At 31.4% G+C, this 24,580-nt stretch overlaps 1 long non-coding RNA gene across 1 annotated transcript; it reads left to right on the top strand.

Annotated features, from left to right (window-relative positions):
- The first annotated feature begins 19,108 nt into the window (after nt 1-19,108).
- On the top strand, nt 19,109-20,619 carry LOC135955004 (uncharacterized). The gene is made up of 2 exons (XR_010576275.1): nt 19,109-19,490; nt 19,561-20,619. It is a non-coding gene; the product is annotated as an uncharacterized LOC135955004 (long non-coding RNA).
- The last annotated feature ends 3,961 nt before the right edge of the window (nt 20,620-24,580 follow it).

Raw genomic sequence — 24,580 nt, 5'->3', positions numbered from 1 at the left:
AAAACATTTTTAAATCACAATACATATGGGGCATTTCACGTCAAGTGAACCAACTTTTGAAATCGATGTCTTCCGATCGCGATGAAATTTGCACCAATGTTAGTTCTATTGGATAGTAATTCGGACACCATTTTTCAACAAGATCGGTCAAGAACTCTCTGAGTTATAGGAGGTAAAAATTTGACATTTTGGCCAAACAGGTGTTTTTTTTTATCCATATAACTTATTACCTATTGTTCTTAGCAAAATGTGTCCCAAATAGTTTAGATAGCTATTTATGCAATCTTTCGAAAAAAAAAATTTAAAAAATTTAATAAAATATTTTTGATTTTTTTTTTTAAATCAAAAATATTTTTGACTTTTTTTTCAAAATGGGCCCTTTTTATTTTTTTTAAGAATGCTTAGGTCTTTTCCTAAGCGACCTATATGGTCGCTTAGTGGGATGCGAGTGGGATATCTATCAAAAAAAAATATTTTGCAACTCAAGATTTAAAATTTTTGAATTTTTTTGCAAAATCAAAAACTTTGTTGACTTTTTTTAAAAAAATGGACCCATTTTTTAATTTTTTTTTTGCTCAGAAGAAAGCTTATGTGTTTTCCTTTAACACCCTTTTTGTCGCTTAGTGGGATGCGAGTGGGATATCTATAAAAAAAATGTTTTGTAACTCAAGACATACAATTTTTTACTTTTTTTGAAAAATCAAAAACTTTTTTGACTTTTTTTTTCCAAAATGGACTCTTTTTTTATTATTTTTTTTTTCTCAAAAGAAAGCTTAGGTCTTTTCCTTTAAAACCTTTTTGGTCGCTTAGTGGGATGCGAGTGGGATATCTATCAAAATAAATGTTTTGTAACTCAAGACAAATGTTTTTAAATTGATTTTTTTCATATTTGTGTGTAAGTGTTTCTAAAACCTTAAAAATAAAAACCACAACAACAGACCGATAATAGCCACTGGAGGGGTGCAATATGAGGCCGACCGCTATTAATTTTCCACCCCCAAAATTTGTCTGAGTTTTGTATCTTGCGGCTTTTTTAGTCAATCCTAGAGGTAGTTTTCAATCTGAATACGAGGATGTCAAAATTGGATTCACAAAATTTACACAACTGAGGCCAAAACATTGCGTTTTGGCAGGAAGCAGCTGAACTCACACAGCATGTGTTTGTATTTACCATGAAAATGTTAAATTGATGTTGAAGGAAATCAACTTAAATTACTTAAAAGATGATTCATCAGAAGATTTACACCATTACCGCGATTGCCAATTGACTATGTGCCCTAATGCTACAACTTCTTGCCACTTAGGTGAATGTTCGAATTGCCCGGAAACCACATCCATCAAAGAAAATTTAATCAACTCTTTTGATCGAGAATGTATTGAGGAGTTAAAATTTGAATCTTGGCTTCAGACTGAAAGATGCACACTGAAAACCATAATTTTAAATGTGGATGATTTTGTGGAAGAATTGTGTAGAGGATTGCTAAATTTGAGAACCCATGACTTTTTAGTCAAAGAGCAGTGGTCATTCTTCAAGGACTTGAAAACACATTTGAAGTCTGGTGAATTCATTATTTCATTTGATTTCGCAGAGAACTATAAATATGTTCTTCAGGATTCCATACAAGCATTCCACTTCAATAACGACCAAGCAACTATATTCACAGTAGTTATTTACTACATGAAAGAAGAAAACCTGGAACACAAAAGTATGGCAATCATATCCGACGATTTAAAACATGACACCGTTGCAGTTTATGAGTACCAGAAGATAATACTAAATTATCTAAAATCAAAATTTACAGTAGAAAAGGTATACTACGTTTCGGACGGAGCTCGTCAACATTTTAAAAACAAAAGTAGCTTCGCTAATCTTACAGCTCATGAAAAAGATTTTGAAATGCCAGCTGAGTGGCATTTTCATCCTACTGCTCATGGTAAAGGAGCATGTGATGGTATTGGAGCAAACCTCAAAAGAAATGCAGCGAAGTATAGCCTCCAGTGCTCTCATCAAGATCGCATCTTAGATGCGACTGCTTTATTCCATTGGGCAAAGAATTATTGTAAAGAAACTAAAATAGGTTTTAGTAGCAAAGAGGATCATGAGGAAACATTGAAAACACTAAAGAGCAGATTCGATGCTGCGGTAACAATCGATGGCACTGCTCAATACCATGCTTTCATACCGCTTGTCGATGGAAGACTCAAATTAAAAAAGTTTTCTGCATCTACTCAATGCGATTTCTTTCCAAAGCCAAAAAAGAAGCCAGCAGCGAAATCAGTAGCTGAATCTAATAACGCCAAGAAAGGATTGACAAAAAAAAAGCAGCTAATAAAGGTGACAAATAAGGAGGATAAAAGTATGGATATTTGAAAATTTAAAAACTTCATAAATTAAGTGTAAAAATAGTTATTATATAAATTGATCTATTGTGATTAAGATTAAATTTTACTAAATTATTCATCTTTTTATTATTATTATTATATATTAAATTAATTATTATTACAAATAAATAACAAAATTAAATTATTCAACATTTCAAAATTCACGTTTACATACTATTCATAATTTCCACGTTCAAACGTACATATGTAATTGCATGTGACATAACCTCTATTAGTTTATATGTTTGTTGTTTTTAACAATATATTTATTTAAAATGTTTTTAAATCACAATAAATATATTTAATGCAATGAAACTTATTTTGTTATGATATTTCTTTACTAGTTTTGGTTTTGTTTTTTTATTTTGCACTCACACAGTGTTGTATTTCAAAATACAACACTGCTATACCGACGAAAATAGAACATGCTCTAATTGCCAAAAATGTCACGAGTAATACACATGTATTTTACATACACAATGGATCACACGGTATGTATATGTTTACATATGGAAAAATGTCCCAATACATGGCACAAAACACAAGCAATACATGCCGTCTGACCCCCATTTAAGGGATAGATTGACTACTAGCTTAAAGGGGGGTCAGACGGCATGTATTGCTTGTGTTTTGTGCCATGTATTGGGACATTTTTCCATATGTAAACATGTACATACCGTGTGATCCATATGAAACTTTGTGTATGTAAAATACATGTGTATTACTCGTGACATTTTTTGCAATTAGAGCATGTTCTATTTTCGTGTGTATAACAGTGTTGTATTTTGAAATACAACACTGTGTGAGTGCAAAATAAAAAAACAAAACAAAAAATAGTAAAGAAAAATCATAACAAAATAAATTTCATTGCATTAAATATATGTATTGTGATTTTAAAATGTTTTAAATAAATATATTGTTAAAAACAACAAACATATAAACTAATAGAGGTTATGTCACATGCAATTACATATGTACGTTTGAACGTGGAAATTATGAATCGTATGTATAACGTGAATTTTGCCATACACATGGAATTCCATATGTATCGAATACATGTCCCAATACACAAGCAATACATGCCGTCTGACCCCCCTATTAACCCTGCCAACAATTACTATCCAAAAAGTGTCCCAAACGTAGGCTTGCCAGATTTGAAATTGTCAAAAAACGTACATCGAAGTTAAAAAAGCAGTACAATTGAGTAAAAAGAAGTACAATTGTTTATTTTCAAAATTTATTTAATTCAATAAAAAAACTAACAAAAAATAGTTCACAACAGTAACAATGAAGAACATAAAAAAAGAGATCATAACTACATATTTCTATTTAATATAAAAAAATTAACTTAAAATTTAATTTAAATCAGTTTTTGTGATTTTAAATCTATTGAATTTATATATATTTCAGACTAGACTAAAAACAATGTATATTATGATAGTATTATTGGTTTCTTAATTTAACTGAATAAAAACTAGGGTATTCAATCGATTAACCGTTAATCGGTTAACCGATTAATTTTGGACGGTTAACTGTTCGAATAATTTGAAATTGCCGATTTTCAAATAACAAATAAACCGATTAATTTGTGTCGATTAACCGAAATTCCCTTTTTTGCACTTTAAATTTTTTTTTGTATTTATTTTTCCATTTCAATTCAAATACAAATTTCAAATTAAAATTAGATATTTTTTGAACATCCAATAAACATGTTAAGTGAGTATGTATAAAACTGACATATTTAATTTACATGTCTTTGCAACTTTGTTTGTATTTACATGTATAGACGAAATTTTTTTTTGAATGAGTCTTTTATCATAACTGAACGAAACTATTAAATTAGTCAATATCTAAAACAATCCAAAAAGGAATATTCTTGATTTCTCTAAAATATACAATCAGCGAGAATGTTTTTTCCAAGAAAAGTTTTATTAAATCTAAAGAAAAAAATCGTTTAAATTATATTCTTTTTATGAAAGATTATTTCAGAAGATCTCACTAAAACTATAAAAAACTCACACTTCGCTCATTTGCTGCAACAACGTCATAATTCAAAAAAAGTCGTTTCGAGAAAAACATCCTCACACAAAAAATAATTTATTTTTTTGAAAACTGATAAAACTATATGAAAGATTATAGAACAGCGCATAATTTGTATTACTCAGTTCAATAAACACGGATTTTGAGTAATGATGTTGTTGCAGCAAATAGGCGATATGTGTACAAAAATGATCTCAAATACCTTATTTGCCATTTTTTATGTTTTTGTATACAAAATTCGTTGTTGTATTTTCAATTTGAAATGAAAATATAAATTATTCTGTTAATCGAATAATTTTAAATTAACCGATTATTAACCGATTAAATCTAAACCTCGATTAATTATTTGCTCGATTAACCGATTAATTGAATACCCTAATAAAAACTCAAAAACAAATTTTCATTGTTTAATACTTCAAAATTAATTTAAAAAGTATAATTTTAATGGTATACTTTGATATAAGTACATACGTACTAAAGGCCTGCACAAGACAACATTTTGTAGAAAAATGTCTTACTTCAAAATTTGATGCTTTGTTTTGTCGACGCGCACATCATGTTGTTCAATGTCATCGCGCCGCAAAAACCATGTTGTACTATGTCTTCGCGCCGCGAAAACAGTGTTGTGCCATGTCATGTCTATAACTATTGATGATGCTGTTGTTATGTGTGGTAGCTTGAGTTGAATTGATGTTAACAAGTGTCGCATTGTTAGGCAGAATAAAATTGCATAGCAGAATGAAATTGTACACAACTGCTGAACTGTGAAAATCTGAGAACTATTATTATTTAGACCCCTTTTACAATGCAGAAATTGAAAGGCAGACAGACGAAGTTTGTGGGCGAGGGGTTGAAGAGGTAGAGTGTGTTTTACACACTCTTTCTTTCAATTTCTGCATTGTAAAAGGGGACTTAGCATTATATATATATTTTTTTTTTAATATTTAGAGCAAATAATATAAGGATTTTTAAAAAATATAAATAATAAAGTGTAACACAGGAAAAAGAAATTCATAATTGGAATGAAATTTTTAATAAATATTATTAATCGAACATGAATTTTTTCCAAACTTTTTTCATTCAGAATAAGAACATCTTCATAAATATTATAAAATTGTACATGAAGGAAATTTTTGCTTTTTTTACACAAATTTGTTGCTATTTTATAATAAATTGCATTATGTAGTTCAAATATTTGTGTATAATATCCCAATATTGGTCAATATTTCTAAATGTATCGAAAAGTCTGAAACGTAAATAATATAATTAAATTTCAAAAATGCAGTAAATTTTGCCCATATTTTCTCATTGTATAGCTGAAAATCATAAAAAAATTTAATATTTTCCAAGAAAAATTTCAAACATTTTGAATTCTGTGAAGTTACGCAATAAATGCCCTACACTTTTTCTTCAAATCGTTGGGCAGTTGCATTTGTTCCATTGGAACATTTTCGTAGATTTATATTTTTGTAGCAATTATGCCTCGAAAGATTCAGAGACACTTCCAAATTTTCTATTAAAAGTTTATTTCGTTCCTTCCTCCAAAAATTATACATTAAACTATAAATTCGTTCACTGGCTGTATAGAATGAGGAATTGAAAAGGCGAATCAACAAATCTTTTCAAAATTAGGAAATGATCCACTATTTAAAAATTCTTTCCATTTTTCTTCTGCAGATTTTTCTTTTTCAGTTAGATGTAGATCAAAGAAACGATGCCTAAACTGTGGGACGCACCTACTCTGCGATAACTCAGAATGTAACAATTTTAGATGCAGTTCTTGTCTTGAGAAAACGAGCTGCACTCCATCTTGTGAGGAAATGAAGTGCATCAATTGCAATGCTAAGGATCATGTCTCCACTGATGCTAGGAGATGTGCAACATGGAAAAAGGAGAGAGATATAAGGGAAATTATGGCTATCTCTAATGCCTAAACTGTGGGACGCACCTACTCTGCGATAACTCAGAATGTAACAATTTTAGATGCAGTTCTTGTCTTGAGAAAACGAGCTGCACTCCATCTTGTGAGGAAATGAAGTGCATCAATTGCAATGCTAAGGATCATGTCTCCACTGATGCTAGGAGATGTGCAACATGGAAAAAGGAGAGAGATATAAGGGAAATTATGGCTATCTCTAATCTTTCAAGAAAAGAAGTTATTCTTAACTATTCTCTAAATACAAATTATTATGGAATTTTATCAGATGGTGAGTATGTAACACATTTCTCTACCATACAAAAGAAGCTACACGATAACATCAGAAACAGTGATGATGAGATAAATAGGAGGGTAACTCGAATCAAATACAGTAAAGTGGCTGCAGGACGCCCAAAACGACATTTCACGAATTTACAACCAACAACAATTACACCGTCTTGTCCGGTATTTAATCACCCTGAACATGTTAAAGTTACTGAAGTTGAAAAAATTGTAACAAATTTTATTCAGCAATTATCGTCCATTCTACCCCAAATAAACAATGCATATAGCACAAATTTACTCGAAAACTTAAAACTAGCCATTTCAAATATAAAAACTCAAAAAACAATTACAACGTCTGAACCTCAACAAACACAAAATGAATAAAATAAAATTTAAAAATTTTAAACAATACGACAAACACAAAATCAAAATAATTTTATATTTTTTATATCACCTACTATACATCAAACATTTAACACATTGCATTTCTATGACAAATTATATATTATTCATCACAACAGAAATATCAATCTTACCACAAATCCAAATTTCCTATTTAAATTTTAATGGTGCGATTACTACAATATAACATTCAAAGTCTTGCACTCAACAAAAATATTCTTGAACATTATCTCAATAGATCTAACATTGATATCTGTGTACTAAGTGAAATCTTCAATACTGAAAACATTTTCACAAAAAATCGAACTGAAAATAATTACGGTGGTGTTGCTTGTATTTTTAAAAAATCAATTAAAGTTAAAAAACTCCCATTTGTAACTGACTCTGAAATTTTAATATATGAAACAACTAATTTATCTACAAATCTCATAATTGTATCGGTATACTTTCCACCCAGTGTGAGAATTGGTGACTTTAGATCTGGGTTGCAGAGGTTAGTTGATTTTTTGGAACTGAGAGAAAATGTTTTACTTTGTGGCGACTTTAATGCACGGTCTTCTGCTTATGGTGATTTTATTGATTGCAACCGGAGTAGGGCTCTTCGCACTATCATGGAGGCATCCTGCTTTAGCTGTATGAATGACATGAATATTACTTTTAGAAGGTCTCTGACGGATGCTATGTGTCGTGGATCGGTTCTAGACCTGACTTTCACGAATACTCATCTAAGTAATAGCTGGCAAGTTTTATATAACACAATCGGTGGCAGTCATCATTTTCCGATCCATATTGAAATTAATGAGATACGTCATCTCGACACAATAGTTCTCCATGATTTCGGCCGTTTGTCTTTATTACCTGACTTTGATTATATTGATATTACGGTAAACAAGGCATTAAATGACTCTAGATTTAAAATTGATAGCAACAACAGGAAAACTCCAAAGGGATGGTGGGACAAGAGTGTTGAAAAACTCTTCCGCCTTAAAACTGTTGCTCAAAAATCATTCAATTTAAATAAGAATTCTGAAAATGCATATACTTTGTTGGCAGCAATAAAAAATTTTAAATCAGGTGTGAAAATTGCTAAGAGAAAATCTTTTGCAAATAGAATTGAGGAACTAAATCAAATTACAAATTCTAAACAACTATATCATTTTGTAAAGGCATGTAAAGCATCTGGGTCTCAGAGTCAGCCCTCAAAATGGAACAGTGATTTAAATTACCCCTTCTTGGAACACATTAGAAATCAAGTTGTAAACAATTCTGCTCCTTTACAGCAAATTGAAATGCCTGTCACTCTTGATAAACCTTTTTCCTTTGATGAATTTTCTAAGATTCTAAAATCCAAAAATAAAAAATCTGCTGCTGGCTCAGATGGTGTCACTTATGCAATGATTAGGAAACTCTCGCTTCAATCTGCACGTGCTCTATTAACTGAATGATCAGTGGAAACAATGTACTTTACGTGACAATTGGCGTTTGATTCGTATTGTACCGATTCCCAAAATGAACAAGGATCCAAATCTCTTAACCAGCTACAGGCCTATAGCTCTGATATCAGTTTTCATTAAATTAATCAATATGATGCTCAAGGAAAGACTTACAAAATTTGTTGATGAAAACAACATCTTACCCCACAGATCATATGCATATCGTAGACACCACTCCGCTTCAAGTGACACTTGTCTCTCTTGACTTGTCTAGAGCCTATGATTGCATCAGTTTAATGAAGCTTCAAGAAATTTTACAAAACTGTTTATGTCCCGCTCATTGGACCTACTGGATAATAGAATTCCTTAAACTTCGCAGACTTACGCTTGGGAAATCTCAGATTGATATTTGTAATGGTTTGCCTCAAGGTAGTTGTCTAAGCCCAACACTTTCCAACATTTACACTGCCAATTTATATAATATTGCTGATGAAAATACTCATTTGATACAATTTGCTGATGATTTTGTATTACTTACGACACACAAGGATTTTCAATCTTCAGTTAAAAACTTACAGTGTACGTTAACACTTTTCAACAAACAAGCCAATGAGTTAAATCTGGAAATAAACACAGAAAAGACGGTAGCAATGTATGTTGCCAAAGGGGCTCGCTTGAAGGTAAATGTGTTCTTAAACAACACACCGATTGAAAATGTTAAATGTATAAAATTTTTGGGTAGACATATTAAAAACAGTCTGTCAATGAAGGAACACTTTGACAAAGTTATTTCTGAATCATCGTTTGCTACGAGAGCTGTGAAAATGCTAACATCGCTCAAGGGTGGCTTGCGTCCAGACATTGCACTAAACATTACCAAGTCGGTTGTTTTCTCGAAAACGGAATATGCTAGAGCATCGATGGCTCACACCCCTAAATACTTGGATAAAAAGATTCTTACCTTCCAAAATCACATGCTACGTAGATGTCTCAGTTTAAATCCCTCAACTCATGTATTTAAAATGTATGCCCTCTCTCTAATTCTTCCTCCGAAACAAAGATCGAAATATCTTGCTTTCAAAGAGCTTTTACAACTCAAATTTTTCAACTCGAACTTATATCATCACATTGTAAATAACCCGCCGCCAAAATCCAGTCTAGGCACAATTTATAATTACTTCAAAAACATTTTCGACAACACCCCCCCAATCCCTTCACCAAACATCTCCAGTAAGCTGAAAGTTATTTTAAACACACTCGCTCTTTCAAAAAAAGTGACTCCAAACAGTATGATGATAGGCCTTTATCAGGAAAATATTAATCAATATCAGAGTGAAGGATTTATTATTATTGCAACAGATGCATCTATAGACGCTGAGAGCACTGGATGTGCTGTTTGTAATATTTCTAGTGATGAAAATCTTCTGACAATATTTCATCGTTATCTGGGGAACTCCATGACTTGGATAAGGCGATTGATTATATTATACTAAACGGTTTTGCTAAATCGGCGATCTTTACGGACAGCAAAAATGCTTGCCTTCTTCTAAGGAAAAACACATCTATGAATTATCTTGTTGAAAACATAATTAAAAAAATTGACACCTCATTTGCAACCTGTGTGGACATAATATGGACACCGGCCCATGTGGGTTTGCCTATTAATGAACTTGCTGATAAAACCGCGAAACTTGCTGCAATTGCTGGTGAAGAAATATCAACAAAATTCTCATTCAAAGATGCGTGCCGAAAAGCTTACAATAAGTTAAGATCTCAATGGAATGACGAATTTACAACATCAGCTGAACTAAAGGACATCGCGTTTCTTGAATTTTTCCCAATTGTACCAAAATCTCATTGGTTTAAAAATTTCAACCTACAACCATATGAAATTAAAATTATAAACAGACTTCTTACTAAATCAGGGAAAGGCAAAACATGGGCGCCGCGTTTTTCATTTACTCTTCTCTTACGTACGTGTGCACACGCATTGTAGAGAAATAAACAACTTTTAAGGCCCAACTATAATATGCATAAGCTAGCTTAAGTTAATGTCAAAACCGAACGAAAAGTCTGTCAAATTCTTAAGGAAATCCGAAGAAACTTTTAGATGACCATAATGTACTTACGTGCATTCAAAACAATTTAGCTCCATTTGCACATTTATGTGCAACATGCAATTAAAAAAATACGTATTTCTTATTATTTTATCAAAATAAATTAATTTTCTTCATCCTTTTCATTTATTTCTCTATTTTCTTTGTATAAAATAAACAAACAGCTGATTCCGTACGGAATGTGCGACCAGCTTCGCACTTTGCTTAAGCAAATAAAATTTGACGAAACTCTCTTAAGTACATTATAGTTTGTCACATACATTTTATATGTATTCGCACAGTTGCTTAAGCTGACTTATGCTAGTTTATGCATATTATAGTTGGGCCTTTAATCAGTCTAGCTTGAGAACTTAAACAAGCAGGTTGTGTATCGTTTTTTTATCGCACAATTTAAGAATCAGCGTTGCCAGTGAAAAAAAAAATGTCCCAACTTTTGAAGATGTATGATGAACAATATGAGATTTTACATTTTTAATTGGGGAAAAGAGACGAAAGTTTTCTGGCAACAGCGATTCGTGGTGAGAGCGGGAGAGTGTATAACTAATACAATCGTCAAATGCAATAGTATAGGTTGCCTTTCCCTGATCTAAACATACACTCACCATACATCAAACCATAAATGTATCTCAAAATAATTTTATCATTCAACTGTTCATTTCACCACTATTGTAAAGTCAACCAGTTGTTTATATGTTACCAACAATATATAAAACATAATATCAACTGTGTATAAAATCATACTGATTAAAGCAGCCCTGGCATATAAGTAAACTTATTACTCAAACATTAGTTTTATTAGTATTAGACTCAAATTGTACGGAGGCTGAAATATTATTTCAATTTGCATTTATTTTATTTTTTGCGAGCTTTTGCTTATTTTTTTGGAGAGTAATCTGGAAAACTGTGTACAAACAGTTGAGTATACTGGCTATTGTGATTTGGTGGAGAATAGAGTATAAACTCTAGGATGGACACTGATGTTGACGACGCCGGTCACTGTTGTATACAGTCCCCCGGCGACAATGATGGGAAGAATGGTAAAAGACCACGATTGGACGGTGCTGGTACTTCATCCGCTACTGTAGACGTCTCACGTTTAAACGGAAATGTTTCCGCAAGCTTTAATCCAAATCATCAAAATAAATTTTCATGTCTTGCTAACTTGGAGATACAGAATAACTGTGATGATTCTGTTGGTTATAATAAGAACATTAAGAATGCGGCGAAGGATGGGACTTCTAATTTAAAGCCGACTGGTAAATCGTTTTGCCCGCCAATATTTCTTTACAATGTAAACGTAAAGCACCTTTGTGACCAACTGGAGCCCAAGTCACCTAAAATTATTTTTAAAATAAAGAATGTAAACAAACACAAAAGTAAGTTGTACTTGTCAGATGCTTCGGTTCATGCGGAAATGATGTCACTTCTAAGAGAGAAGAAAATAAGTTCATACTCATTTACGCCAAAGGAATATAAACAATTATCCCTAGTTCTTCGCAGTATGTATTACAAAACAGAGGTTGAAGAAATTAAAGCAGCTTTAGACATTCAGGTCCCTAGTACAGTATCTAAGGTATCAAAATTTTCAACATCATTTTCAAAAAAAAACAACATGGAAACTGGTTTATTTCTCATAACTTTGATTCCAGGAAAAAATTGGGAGACATATCCAACATTAAATATTTGCTGAATCAATCCATTGTGTGGGAAAAGCCTAAAAGAAAGGATCATGATATCCAATGCCACAGATGTCAACACTGGGGACATATTTCTAGGAACTGCAATTCAGATTTTAAATGCGTTAAGTGCAATGATTCTCACTTACCAGGCTCTTGTCCTCGCAATGATTCTACGGATTCAGATCCTTGCTGCGTAAATTGTGGCAATTCCGGCCACCCGGCAAACTGGAGGGGATGTCCAGCATATAAAAAATATCTGTCTGGCAAGAAAGAGCGTATTATAAAAGCAAAGGAAGTCAGGAATACTGCAAAAACTAACGTTAATAGAGTCATCAACACATCTCTAGTTTCGCCTGGTAAGACATTTGCAAGTCTGTTGAGGACGCAATCATCTCAAGCTGAAACGTCATACAAACAAAAATCACCTATTGTAGATGAATTTTTAAAACTTGCTAATCTCTTTTTGGAACCAGAGGAATTAACGCTTGAGCAGGAGATAAATAAATTTCTTACAGAGCACAAAAATATGTCAAAGTATGAGGCAAAAAAAGTTTTTTTAAGCCTACTCTCTAAAGTTAAAAGTATTTATGGGCCATAGATTTCTTAACTTTTTGACTTTTAATGTAATATCACTTGTGGATACAATTCGTCAAATTGATCTCTACAACACCCTGTATTACAACAAAATTGACATCGGCTTCATACAAGAATGTCGCCTAAATCGAAACAAAAAAATATACCTTAAAGGCTATAATTTTGTATATGACCACTCAAACATTGGAGTAGCAATAGTTTTAAAGGACAATATATCTTATAGTCGTATTAACATTAACGATACAGGTTTCAATTGTAGTTTTATTCAAATAAAATTCAATACGAATAATATACTCAAAAAATATTTAATTGGTTCAGTTTATATTCCTGGAAACTTTCCTGTCACTGCCTTAAGTAATGGCCTATCAAAAATTCTACAAGTGGCTAGTGAGTTTGACGGTTTCGTGCTTGGAGGAGACCTGAATGCTAAAAATTCCTCGTGGGGAGATCTATTGGACAATGCAAACGGTAAAATCTTATATAATTGGCTTTTAGACCATTCACTCGAGGTGGTTCGTATTTGCGCAGACAAACCCTCATACCCAAACGGATCTTCCTTTCTGGATCATTTCCTGGTAAGCCCGCATCTCTTGGACTCCAGTTCCCAAAATTTAAGAGTTTCAACATTACCCTCATTCTCAGACCATTTTCCAATCAAACTTAAATTAATTCTCAGACGCAGCGACTTACTTTTACGTATTCCACGTTTTTTTAAATCCTATAAGAATACAAACTGGAATCGTTTTCGCACGATTTGGAGTCTGCCTGTATGGCAGATTCCTTGATATCGACGTTCAACTCTGTTCTTACATCTATACATGACCGCAACTCTGAAAAGATTGAGATTAGCCATAACAAAGCTCCAATTTCCGAAAATATTAAGAAGTTTTTTAAAATAAAGCACAGGAGGCAAAGTGATCTAAAGAAAATTTTCCATCGCACAGGAAATAGAATGTCTCAAGAGTATAAAACGATTTCAACGCAAATTCAACTTTTAAAAACAATTATAAAGGAGCTTGTAAACATAGAACAAGGCAATATATTTAATAGGAAACTGCAAAAAATAAGGCCAGGCCCAACTGCCTTTAAGCAAATTTACCAGGCAATAGGCAATAAGAAGTCGTCATTCTGTAATGAAATTGTTGTCAACAACATTTCCATCTCCGATGATGATATCATTGCAGAACATTTCCGTAGTTACTACAGTAGAGTCTACAGCGAAAACACACCTGAGCGGCCGTTAGACAATATTAATTCCCGTATATCCACTTTAATGGAAGTTATGCCACAACACATATATTCTTTTGACACAACTTCAAATTCCTTGGAAAATCCTGATAATTATCATTTTACTAATCTTGATGACGTTAAGCAAATTGTTAAAAAAGTAAACAATAAAAAATCGTATGGTATAGACGGGGTCTCAAATTTTATTCTGAAAAAGCTCCCGGACATATCGTGGACATTTCTGACCATATTATTTAACAATTGCCTCAACAACTATTACTTTCCTGCAGCATGGAAATCTGCTAAAATTATTGCAATAAAGAAGAAGGAGAGCAGTAACAATCTTGCAGATTTTCGCCCCATATCGTTACTATCAAATATCGGAAAGGTATTTGAGCACATTATTAAAAATAAACTTGAAAATGATTTCTTGGTTAACCCAGTGTCACCGTTCCAATTTGGATTTAAAAAATACCACTCCACACAACATGCTCTTTTAAAACTGCACAATGACGTCATTCATAATCTGAGGCAAAAGATTTGTACCGTTGCCATTTCCTAGACATTGAAAGGGCCTTTGATTCGGCCTGGCATAAGGGAATTTTATATAAGCTAATTCAGCTTGAGGTTGATCCTTTTCTTGTAAAGATGTTTGAGAGCTATTTCACGGACCGTAGGTTCAACGTGCAGATCAACGAGTCTATGTCTAGTTTTGATTTAGTAAACAGCGGTGTGCCCCAAGGAAGTGTACTGGCACCTTACTTATTTAACCTATTTCTATATGACTTTCCTCGCTGTGTAGGAACCACTAAAGCCATTTTATATGCGGATGACTGTCTAATCTACGCTCACCATGAATCACCAGCACAGGCATTGTGTAATGCTACTCTTCACCTGAACACAATCGATAATTATTATAGAAAGTGGGGCATTAAGATAAACGCTGCAAAATCTCAGGCTATTTGTATAAGAAATGCATCAGGTAAATGCGCTAGATTCGTGGTTCCGGAAAGTAAGCTTCTGAGACTCTCCTTGAATGGCGTTGAAATTCCATTTAAATCCAGTATTAAGTACCTTGGAGTAAACTTTCATAAGTTAATGAAATTTAATAATCACGGAAGAATTTTACTTACCAAAGCTAAACGTATTACTGGCATGTTTTCCAGTTTATTTAATAGTTCACACCTTCACCAGAACACGAAACTTCTTCTGTATGGATTTCTTATGGATTTCCAATCTTGTTTTCTATTTCACCGATAGTTGCAAAAGAATTGGAAATACATGAAAGAAAAGTTCTACGAAAATGTATTGGAAGAAATTTTCAAAGCCATACCAAACGATACTCCAACTCATATATATATACCCAGTCTAGTGTCAAACCTTTGTGTGCGTATGCCTTCGACCTCCAAAGGAAATTTGTTGGAAATCTTGGTCACCATGATAACTCCCTTATGAACGACATTTATGAGGAGGAGAGATACACGGACTGGTCGAGATTTGGATACCTATCGCCTATTGGTATTGTTATGGAGTCTTTGGATGCTGACATGGATCCATTCAAGCTGCCGTATTTTATTGCAAGGCAATTCCTGGTGCCCATAGAGGATGAATTCACCACTTTTTCATCCATTTTATTTACTTATTATTTATTTATATGACAATTTATTATTTTTTTTGTACTTAAATGGTACTCTCGAATTATGTATGTACTTATTGTTCATCAATGTAACTGTTTTATTAACGTGATTTTTGAATTCTGGGAATTCCATTTCTGTTATTTAATTTATATTCACATACAATGTATGTTACATGTAATTATTGTTATGCCCAGTTTTTGACTTGTTATTTAAATACATATTTAGTTAATTTTAACTTAAAATTAAGTTGTATTTAAATACAGTTTGAGTTTTTCAGTGCTACATAATTTGTCTTATTTAAATAAGATAAAAGTATGGTAGCACTACTAAATATCAAAAATTTATCGATAGTTTTGCTTAAAACAGCTGTTCAACCAAAACAAAAATTGATACATTTTGCCCAATAAGAAATAAAAGTTTATTAAACAATAAAATTATTGGTAGGAAAATGCACAAAAGAAGCTCCAATTGCCCCGCATCGGAATTGTAGTTTTTGCAAGACGCTTTTTTTAGCAAGACGCTGTTGTTTGTTTTTTTTTTTACTACAATAGAGTGAAAAAAAACCAAACAACAAAAGTCAGCTGTCAAAAACATATGGTAGTTTATGAAACTTAAATAGAATTTAAATGACCAACGTCGGCCATTTAAGTATCATTTAAAAAAGCACTGAGAAACTCATTTTCGCATTTAAATAGAACTTAAATATAATTCATATTTAAATACGAAGTCAAAAACTGGCTCTTAGTCATTTAATTTATCTGTGATATCGGATTTCACTGTTGGCCAATGTGATTTACGGTTTTGTTTTATTTAGTTTTAAGTGTTATTTAGTTTTATGTATTTATTTTGTTTAACAGTCTTCTCTGTTAGTTATAGTAAATGCCGGGAGCAAGCATTGTTTGCGTATCATTTTAACAGTTCAATGTTAACAACATATGATTTTTATTTAGCAAGTTGCTTTTCATCTTTTAATGTGTATTAAAACAAGACAAATATATAGTTTTAAGATTTTATACATCAAAATTTCGATTTTGTATCTCACTCTTCCATGTAAAGAAAAAAAGACTCAATAAAACGCTTTACTTACTTACTTTACTTACTCAAACAACCCAAAAAAAAAAAAAAACAGCTTCAGCTAGTTTTATATTTACAGCCGTTAACGTCAAAAGTATATTTTATCTTGTCTATTGTAGACCTAAAGTCCACTCTTAAGTAAATATGATAATGAACTAAATGGATAGAATTGGTAGGTACCATATGGGTGGGACGTTTTTTCCCGCACTGTGACACTATTACGATAAGAAAGCGATATCATATTCGATGAGTTTCAACTTCAAGATGATACGTTTGGGTAGGCTTGCCAGACGTACTGTTTTCAGCAGTACGCGTACTTTTTTTTAGTTTTTGTACTTTAACTGCATAACCCCTAAAGAAGTACGCAAATGTACTTCTTTTTAGTATCTGTACCAGCGTTGCCACTCATAAAATATTTTTCCTACCAAATTTCTAATTAAAAACTACCAAAACCTACCAAATTTATAATATTTGAGAAATGCTATATGGATTCGTTTCAAAATTAATAGTTAACTTTAAATTATATTATTGCTGCTATAAAATTACCCAGAGGAAGAAAGTTATTTAAGAACACTACAATCATAAATATGTTAAAATCGTTCAGTTTTCGAGATTTTATTTTTGAGTCGATTTAACATGTCCTTCCGTACGTCTGTCTGGCTAGTTGTCCATGTATTTCACATAGCCCCCATATTAATGTCCTGATTTATATAGATATTAAATAACATTTTTACAAATAAATTACACCTAAAAATTCAATTCATAATTGACCATAGCTCCCATATAAGGCCCTCTTCCGAAAATTACTTAAACGAGCACAAAACTCCTAAAAGTGTTGGTATCCCGAAAAAATTCAACACAAATAAGTTTCATATAGAAATAAATTACGCGTCCTAATTTCCATAATTGGACATTTAAAGTGTCAGATGAAACTGAAATATTGAAGCAGAGTTTAACACATATTATTAGAAAATAAAAGTTACTAAATAAATACACATTTACCTGACTAAACTAAATATTTAAGAAAATGCTATCTTCATATTTTGCAAATATGTAGTTTTATTATTTTTATAGTTATTATTTTAATTATTTTGTTCTTAAAAATACTTATGTATTCAGAAATATCGTAGCCTACCAAAATACGACAAATATCGGAACAATCAAACTACCAAAAGTCAATTTGTTAACTTGAAACTACCAATTTTGGTCCAATTAGACAAAAGCGGCAACGCTGATCTGTACTTCTTTTTGTACTTTTTTTCTACCTTTTTTGTACTATCAACATAATTTTATAGAGGTAAACATGTCACTTAAACACGCAGCTGAAGAAAACAAACAGGCCTTTTTGAAAATTTTTTTTACAGAGTTGCAAAAACAGTACTATTTATTTAAACATAAGGAAAAATGTAAACAAAAGCATGACAAAAATATTGCTATATTTGTGGAATCATTATTTGGTCATTTTAAAAGATATTTTAATTTTAAAAACTGGAATAAATTACTGAATGACCGTAGAATCAGATTTCGTGGTTGTCACTTGCGCCATTTTAGTAGACCACGTGTTATTCAAATTTCAATTTAATTATCTACATTGGTGCTTCATAGCAGACTTTTGCTCCTATCTACTGATGTATCGATCATGTTTCCAAGTACTTTCACTCAGAAGCAAACTTTTGAAAAATAAAAAAATAAGTAAATTTAGTTTTTTTGTTCTAAAAATGAAAATATTCGTTGAGCACCAATATGGAAATGAGTTCCGAATAGGAGACAAAAAAAAATTTCTTTTTTAAAAAAGGAATTTTTGGTTCCCAATATTAATAAACAGTTCCACATCATATATCATATTAAAGGTATTTTGAAGCACTATTCAATGATAACCATAATGATCAGATTATTTTCCAAATACATGAGAAATTTACTATTATATATATTGACTTTAAAAGCCTATAACTCTTAAACTAAGAGAGAGCAGGCAAAAAGTTTAACATTTTTGCGCTTATAATTATGAGAGCTATAAACACCAAAAAAATTATTAAAATTCAAACTGTTTCGATGATCTTGATTTATACCAAAATCGAATTAAATATACGTCTTATCTCAATGTGACTAAGCATAGCGGCAACCGTATATAAAATATTTAAATATTACATATATATATTATATATTATATATATATATATATATATTAATTTATTCTTATATATAATAGGTCGATAATAGCGTTCATAATAAAAGTGGCAATCTTAGTAATGTATGGCAACATATTAAAGATATATGAAAAAATGATGTGGCAACACTCAGCCGTAGGCGAATTAAAATATAAACAAAATAAATGCGAATTAAAATTGTAGTTTGAAGTTGTTTGTTTTGATTCGTTTAGGATATGAAAATAATTTGAAATTTAAAATATTTAAGTAAGGAAAAGCACGTTGACCTCGGCTTCTAAACAAATGAGTTCCATAGCACAATAAAAACTTATTAACTTGTTAAAATTTAAAACAGTGATTGCAAGAATCGTTTCCCGGCCTGTGGCTGCATACCCGAATGCAATACTAGACAGAGTCTTATTTGGCAGTAAGTGAATGCGATGCGGATTTGTGTCAAGCATTTTGAAGTATTGGAAGCATTAGATCCACAAAATCCCACATCACGTATAGAAACTCCGACGCCTCATAAAGTAGCTGTGTTAATTTTAGTGCAAGGTACGTAAGTTTTCTACATCTGTACGCAAATGGAAATTAATTTGTTATTGTTTGCTGTTGATTCCAATAGGCCAAAAAGGCAGCCAACGATGCCGGCATACCATATCCCGCCCAATCGCGACACAATATTTGCATGCTAACTAACATTTTTAATTAATAGTATTTCCATGATTTATTTAATCAGATAAACATTTGCTAATGGCTCTATCGGTTGTGTCCAGTCGTGGTATATTAGTTAAAGGGGGGTCAGACGGCATGTATTGCTTGTGTTTTGTGCCATGTATTGGGACATTTTTCCATATGTAAACATGTACATACCGTGTGATCCATATGAAACTTTGTGTATGTAAAATACATGTGTATTACTCGTGACATTTTTTACAATTAGAGCATGTTCTATTTTCGTGTGTATAACAGTGTTGTATTTTGAAATACAACACTGTGTGAGTGCAAAATAAAAAAACAAAACAAAAAATAGTAAAGAAAAATCAACAAAATAAATTTCATTGCATTAAATATATGTATTGTGATTTAAAAATGTTTTAAATAAATATATTGTTAAAAACAACAAACATATAAACTAATAGAGGTTATGTCACATGCAATTACATATGTACGTTTGATCGTGGAAATTATGAATCGTATGTATAACGTGAATTTTGACATACACATGGAATTCCATATGTATCGAATACATGTCGCAATACACAAGCAATACATGCCGTCTGACCCCCCTATTAAGGAGAGTGCTCTGAAGAATGTGGTGAAATTATATTACAAGATTAAGCTGTTCGACTTGGTAAAGTCTATGGCAAGTACATGAGCTCTTTACTGTTGAATTTAAATAATGATTTTGTTGTGGATGCTACACGTAAAGGAAATAAAATACGTTTTGACAATCATTACATCAATCCCAACTGTTATGCTAAAGTAATGAAGATCACTATTCAACCGGGCTAGGAATTGTAATTTGACTACAGATATGGTCCCACAGAACAATAAGAATTTGTGAAATGGTGAAATGCAAATTGTTTAAGTTTTTTTTTGGAAATTTTATTTTTATTTCATATTTGATTGTACGCTGAATTTAGCTTAAAAATATTGAATAAAACTTTACGAAAATTAAAAATTTTTGGCTACATTTGCTATAATGGGTTTTGGTCTAGATTTACATATCATTCACTTTTTAGTCCTGTTATGTTATCCAGTGCCACTGTTTAACCGGTTTTAACGAAATATATATCGCTCATTTGCTGCAACAACGATATAATTCAAAAAAAGTCGTTTCGAGAAAAACGGCTTTGAATGTTTTATGACATTTTACTTGGTAAAATTTAAAACAGTGATTGCAAGAATCGTTTCCCGGCCTGTGGCTGCATGCCCGAATGCAATACTAGACAGAGTCCCTCTTATTTGGCAGTAAGTGAATGCGATGCGGATTTGTGTCAAGCATTTTGAAGAATTGGAAGCATTAGATCCATAAAATCCCACATCACGTATAGAAAATATTTTTATGAAATCATGCGATTTCTGAAATAAAACCTGATTTAAATAGTAGATGTTAATATCTTTCTAATCTGTATTTAACCCATATTTTTACTTGTCAAATATATGTACGAGAAAACCTGAATATTAATATTGATGTTTACAACAAAAAAACACTCACACAAAAAATAATTGACTTTTTTGAAAACTGATAAAACTATATGAAATACTATAGAACGGCGAATATTTTATATTACACAGTTCAAAAAACACAGATTTTGAGTTATGACGTTGTTGCAGCAAATGAGCGATATTAGCTCTGTTCAATAACTAAAAGATGTTACTAGTTAGCAGTGTTGCCACCAAGAAAATTATAAACTACACATGTCTCATACCTAAATTACACATACGAGAAAAAATTACACATGTAAATAAATGTTCGTGATTTCAATAGGAGAAATTGTCTAAAATTGTCATAAATATAAAAGGTTTGTCATAGTGGAATCTGGGATGTTTGGACCAAATACGATCACTTTATTGTCAATGGACAATTTTCACTTGCGGTGATTTTAATTTATCCAGGAATTGAATATATGAGGGATATTAAAGCAAGGTCTCTTTATTTTAGTGAACTTTTCTAATTTAATTAATTCTTGAGATCGGTCAAATATATCAATTCCAAATACGCTTTTAACAAATATTAATCAATGTTCATTCGGAGATTGTTCCATTGGAAATTGTTACATTTCTATTAAAATTTAACAATATTTAAAAAATAGCACTCTGTTTGCTTTCGAATTTGAATTTATTCCTAATTTAAGTACTTTGAAATTAGTTTTGTTTTCCGTTTCAAAGATAAATATTTTTTACTATTTGTTTAAAAATTATAGCTCTGATCATTTTCCTTCCCAGTAAATACTTTACCAGTAAAATCTTGTAACGTTTATATTTTTAAAATTTGTAGTTATAAATTTGAAATAAAGCTTCCAAAATAGTAAATCGTAAGTCAATTTTATTGTTCGTTATTTAAAACACACACCAGAAACCAGACAGACAATAGCATAAACACAAACCAGTTCTTACGGGTATACAAAATAACTAGTAACAATTTGTAAATAAATTTTTCTCACACAAATTCCTACGTTCTTGTTTTTATACGGAGTCGATTAAGCCATGTCCGTCTGTCTGTTGAAATCAATTTTCTGAAGACCCAGATATATTCGGGATCCAAATCTTGAATAATTCTGTCAGACATGCTTTCGATAAGTTTGCTATTTAAAATCCGTCCATAAATAACGGAGATATGAGCAAAAATCTGAGACAACCTCTGAAAATTTCATCAAAAAAAGACAATTTATTGCATGCTTTGGCAAAAAAGCAACAAAACGTATGTTTGGATGTGTGTGTAAAGCTAGGTATACACGTTACGATAAGTCGTACGATAAATCGTATAAGTATGAAATTAGTAACGTGTATCATGTTGTCGTACTAACGAAGTATGAAAATCAAAAATTTTTGATTTTTGTGATATTTTTATTACTTGTCATTTTTTTTCAAAGGAAATAGTACGATTTGTAGTAACGTCTATCACAAAATCGTACTTCAACTCATACGTCGATTAGTACGAAAAATAGTATCGTGTATACCCAGCATAATATGCCTGCCTCAGTTTCTATATGCAACAGTCAAATCTCAATTTATTTTAACGGTCATCAGTGCCATCTATACGTTGATAAAATTCACCACTCAACTATGTTGTCTGTTTAGGTATCGTTCATTATTTCTACACCTTTATTTGTTTATGAAAAATGTATGTTAATAATATGGAAATATAGCGTTAATAGTACTGTTTTACAGAAAACCGAGTCTTCTAGTTTGCAAAATTTTAAAAAACGCGAGATATAGTTGGTGATACCACGTCAAGTAGACTTGATTAAGTTTTGGTGCAAATTTAACTCTAATTGAGAATTATCTTTAAAGCTAAACAAGAAATTTTTCTTATACTTACTGCTTTATTGTGCTAACTATTAGATTTTTCTTAGAAAGCTATAAAACAAAAATTAAGCTCCCTACAATTAAATACAAACTGTAAGTATGTCCTGTTGGCAATGTATCTACTGATTTTTTTAGAACAAATTACTTTCTGCCTTAGTTAGGATCATTCTTGACCTGAATCAGATGAGTATTTTTCTTTGGCGATAGATTCCAACAACATCATTCATTGGATTTGGGTTTTGATTTAATCACCAATTTATTGATGATCAAAACAAATACAATATACATTGTTGTTGTGCATGTGGTCATCTTACACTCTCTAAAAGCTGCCAAATTAAGGTAATATTTATATAGGACAGTCATGCCCAAGCCCTATACTCTTGGTACTCTTTTGTTTTTGTAATTGCTCTTAGCTATAGGCTGTGTGTTTTGTATACTCACTAGAGCACTCAGCACTAGCAATACAAAATACACAAACAACTTTGTCTTATTATTTTTTTTGTCGTTCTTCACTGAATACATGCATGTTGAAAGCAACAACACTTTCGTATGCTTTGCTGGTAAACATTGACGACTGCGATCATCCATGTAGATTTTGTTTTTGTTTATCGTATGATATTTTAAAAATGTGTGTGTTGAAAGTGAGTTTTTTTTCTTTTTTCTTTGTATGAATTGGTTTTAGCAACAACAAATATTGAATAAAAAGTAGCTTTTCTTTAAATGTATTTGAGTTTACTCTTCCATAAGGAACTTGTGGGCACCCCTGATATAGGAGTTCACCAAATTTTGTTTTAATGTATTTAATTGCTTTTAATTGTCTCAACTTAAATTAGGTTTGGCACCTATTGCTCAAATTAAGTATAAAACAACAAAAGAAAACTCCTGGTTTGTGGTGGATTCTGTGTTCTCATTAGCTAGGCTTGATGTACAAAAAGCTTTTAAGTGCTATACAGAGGTCTTAAGTCAATGAGTTTAGTTGATGGTGAAGTTTAACTCGTGGTAGATCGATTGAGCAAAAAGACCGCCGGTGTAAAAAAAGGAAAAATAAAAATATATGGAAAAAGTGACAGTGTTAAATAAGTGTAAATGAAAGAAAATACTTAAATCAAAAATTTAGAATTGTTAAAGAAAAAAAAATTATTTAAAAAAAAAATGTTGATGAAAAACAATTATACAAAACAAAATACACTGACCTACAAGTGTCAAGAAAATTTGTTCTTTAACACAAGTAATTTACATCAATATCCTAATAACTTCATTTGATTAGTGCTAAACTTTTATTTTTCGCTCACTTTATTAAATTTAAAAGAAGAACTTTAGAAAAAAAAATATATATTGTTTTAGTTATAATTTGTTTAATATTATAAAAATTTAAATTTGTTGTCTAGTGTTTCTTAAATTCTTTAAAAAAAAACAGTTATTTGCATGCTTTAATTATTACGAAAAGAAATTAAATGTAATTGCATATCATACACAAACAAACGTATACTTATACAAATCAATTTACATATATTTAAGAAGTTTTTGTCTAAGAATACATTGAATGGTAACAGTGGCATTATTAACAGCACTGAGTCGCAAAAGCTCTTTTGATTTGTGTATGAAATGCA

The sequence above is a fragment of the Calliphora vicina genome, chromosome 3 (genome assembly GCF_958450345.1).
Source record: "Calliphora vicina chromosome 3, idCalVici1.1, whole genome shotgun sequence".
NCBI classification, from domain to species: domain Eukaryota; kingdom Metazoa; phylum Arthropoda; class Insecta; order Diptera; family Calliphoridae; genus Calliphora; species Calliphora vicina.
This window is presented reverse-complemented; position numbering and strand designations above follow the sequence as displayed.